Source organism: Papio anubis, chromosome 14 (assembly GCF_008728515.1).
Source record: "Papio anubis isolate 15944 chromosome 14, Panubis1.0, whole genome shotgun sequence".
NCBI lineage: Eukaryota > Metazoa > Chordata > Mammalia > Primates > Cercopithecidae > Papio > Papio anubis.
Genome location: NC_044989.1, coordinates 56,228,703 through 56,232,171, shown reverse-complemented (window position 1 = coordinate 56,232,171; position 3,469 = coordinate 56,228,703). Strand labels below are relative to the sequence as shown.

The window sequence follows — 3,469 nt, the reverse complement described above, 5'->3', positions numbered from 1 at the left end:
ATAATGAGAGAAATTAGAAAATAATTTAAATTGAATGATAATGTACAAACTTGAATACCAGAACTTTAAGATACAACTAAAACAATACTTAGAGGGAAACCTATAACTTAAACTGAATATGTCAGGAAATTATAAGGACTAAAAATTAGTAAGCTAAACATTTGTCTCTAGAAATTAGAAAAAGAAAAAGAAAACTGAAGAAAAGAAGGAAATAAATAATAAGGACAGAGTAGACAGAAATTAAATAAAAAACAATGGACAAAAGCCAATAAAGTCAAAAGGTCTTTCTTCGAGAAAAACTAACAAAATTGACAAAGCTTTGGTGAAACTGATCAGGAAAAAATAAAAAAGGAATGAATAACAAATATCAAAGGTAAAGAAGGGAACCGCTACTTATGCTACACACGTTAAACAAATAATAAGAGCATATTATTGACAGATTTTTGTCAATAAATTTTAAATTTTAGATGAAATTTTATAAAAACCTAGAGGAATATCATATATAAAACTGACATCAGAAGAAATAGAAAATATTGAATCCTATAAACAGTAAAGAAGTTAAATCAGTAGTCAAAGTGTGCCCAGAAAGAAAACTCCAGGTCCAGATGATTTTACTGGTGAGTTTTAACAAACGCGCAAAGAATTAATAATTCCCATTATATACAACCTCTTCCAGAGAATAGAAAAATAGAAAATACTGTCCAACTCATTTCATATGGCTAGCATAACTGTGATACCAAAACCTAACAATGATATTATAAAGAAAAGAAAATTACAGGCCTACCTCACTTATGAGCTATGATGGTTAATTTTATGTGTTAATTTGGGTGGGTCATGGAGTGCATGGATTAAACATTGTCTCTAGGTGTGTCTGTAAATGTGTTTTTGGATGAGATTAGCATCTGAACCAGTGGACTCAGTAAAACAAGATTGTCTTCCGCAACATGGTTGGGTATCATCCAATCCACTGAGGGCCTGAGTAGAATAAAAGCTGGAAGGAGGAGGAGTTCACCCCTTTTTTCCTGCCTTACTGGTTGAATTGCCACATCTCTTTTCTTTTTTCTTTTTTTTTTTTTTTTTTGAGACAGAGTCTTGCTCTGTCCCCCAGGCTGGAGAGCAGTGGCGCGATCTCAAGCTCACTGCAAGCTCCGCCTCCGGCGTTCACACCATTCTCCTGCCTCAGTCTTCCAAGTAGCTGGGAATACAGGCACCAGGCACCCGCCACCATGCCCAGCTAATTTGTTGTATTTTTAGTAGAGACAGGGTGTCACCATGTTAGTCAGGATGGTCTTGATCTCCTGACCTCGTGATCCATCCACCTTGGCCTCCTAAAGTGCTGGGATTACAGGCACGTGCCACCACGCCCAGCCTTTTTTTTTTTTTTGAGACAGAGTCTTGCTGTGTTGCCCAGGCTGGAGTGCAATGGTGCGATCTTGGCTCACTGCAAGCTCTGCCTCTCAGGTTCACACCATTCTCCTGCCTCAACCTCCCAAGTAGCTGGGACTACAGGTGCCCGCCACCACACCTGGCTAATTTTTTTTTTTTTTTTTTGTATTTTTAGTAGAGACGGGGTTTCACCGTGTTAGCCAGGATGGTTCTCAATCTCCTGACCTTGTGATCCGCCCACGTAGGCCTCCCAAAGTGCTGGGATTACAGGCATGAGCCACCACGCCTGGCCTGCCACATTTCATTTCATCTAATCTCATCAGGCCTTTGGACTCTGACTGAATTACACTACCAGCTTTCCTATGTCTCTAGCTTACCAACAGCATATCGTAGGACTTCTCAGCCTCCATAACTGCATGAGTCATTCCACATAATAAATCTCCTTTTGTGCATATATTTGTTTTGTTTCTCTAGAGAACCCTAATATATGAGCATAGATGCAAAAATCCTGAGCTAATAGTTTGCTCTACTGGATTTGCAAATACAATCTAGCAACCTATAAAAACAGATCATAATCAAGTTGGATTTATCCCATTTATCCCAGAAACGTATGAGTGGTTTAATATTCAAAAATTAATTAATGTATTTCACTATGTTAACAGATTAAAGGAGAAAAAAGTCATATGGTCATCTCAATATAGGCAGATAAAAGTACTTAACACACTTTAATATCCATTTACGATTTCATCAAATAAAGCTCTGCACAAACTAAGAAGAAATCTTCTTTAATTTGATAAAGGATATTTGTAAAAACATACAGTAAACATCATACTTAAATGCTGAAAGTTTTTCATTTGAGATCAGGAACAAGACAAGAAAGTCTGCTATCACTGTTTCTAGTCAACATTTCTTTTTTTTTTTTTTTTTTTTTTTTTTCAGGCTTAATTCACTTTATTTTTCTTGTATAAAAACCCTATGTTGTAGCCACAGGTGGAGCCTGGGTCCGCTGCACAGAGACTCTGGTGTGGGTCTTGACAAGGTGGTCAGTGAATTCCTGATAGGGAGACTTGGTAAACACAGTCTCCTTCCAGAGGTCAGGGGTCAGGTAGCTGTAGGTCTTAGAGATGGCATCGAAGGTGGCCTTGGCGAAGTTGCCCAGGGTGGCAGTGCAGCCCCGGGCTGAGGTGTAGCAGTCATCAATACCAGCCATCATGAGCAGCTTCTTGGGCACAGGCGCTGAGACGATGCCAGTGCCCCTGGGTGCAGGGATGAGGCGCAGGAGCACAGAGCCGCAGCGGCCTGTCACCTTGCAAGGGACGGTGTGGGGCTTGCCGATCTTGTTCCCCCAGTAGCCTCTGCGCACTGGGACAATGGAGAGTTTGGCTAGGATGATGGCCCCACGGATGGCAGTGGCCACCTCCTTGGAGCACTTAACACCCAGGCCTACGTGGCCATTGTAGTCCCCGATAGCAACAAACGCCTTGAACCTGGTGCGCTGGCCAGCACGGGTCTGCTTCTGCACCGGCATAATCTTCAAAACCTCGTCTTTGAGAGAAGCCCCCAAGAAAAAGTTAATGATCTCAGATTCCTTAATGGGCAAAGAGAAGAGGTAGATCTCCTCCAGGGACTTGATCTTCATGTCCTTGACCAAGCGGCCCAGCTTAGTGACGGGCATCCACTCCTTATCCTCGGCCTTGCCTCCGCGAGCTCCACGGCCTCGGCCCGGCCCCGTCCACCGCCGCGACCCCGGCCCCGGATGCCACTGCCGAAACCTCCGCGGAAGCCACCGCGGTTCCCCATCCCAGGGCCACCAGGGCCTCCGGGCCCCCCCCCCCCGCTGCACCGGCGTCATCCGCCATTTGGTGTTCTCTTGGAGAAGCTCTAGTCAACATTTCACTGGAGGGCCCAGCCATGAGGGAAAAAAAAAGAAATTAAAGGTAAGAAATTAAAGTAAAGGAAAAAACATAATTACGATCATTTACAACTGATGATGATTATATACAAAAATCCAAAATATATATATAAATAAATTGTTGGCATTTAGAACAAGCAAGTTTAGCAAACATTTTAGATAATAAATCAA

The 3,469-nt window shown here is 42.3% G+C and overlaps 1 pseudogene across 1 annotated transcript; it reads right to left on the bottom strand.

The window, feature by feature from the left end:
* Window positions 1–2,313: 2,313 nt before the first annotated feature.
* LOC101023915 lies at window positions 2,314–3,245 on the bottom strand (annotated as a pseudogene). Its single transcript, XR_636434.4, has one exon. The product of XR_636434.4 is annotated as a 40S ribosomal protein S2 pseudogene (transcript).
* Between the last annotated feature and the right edge of the window lie 224 nt (window positions 3,246–3,469).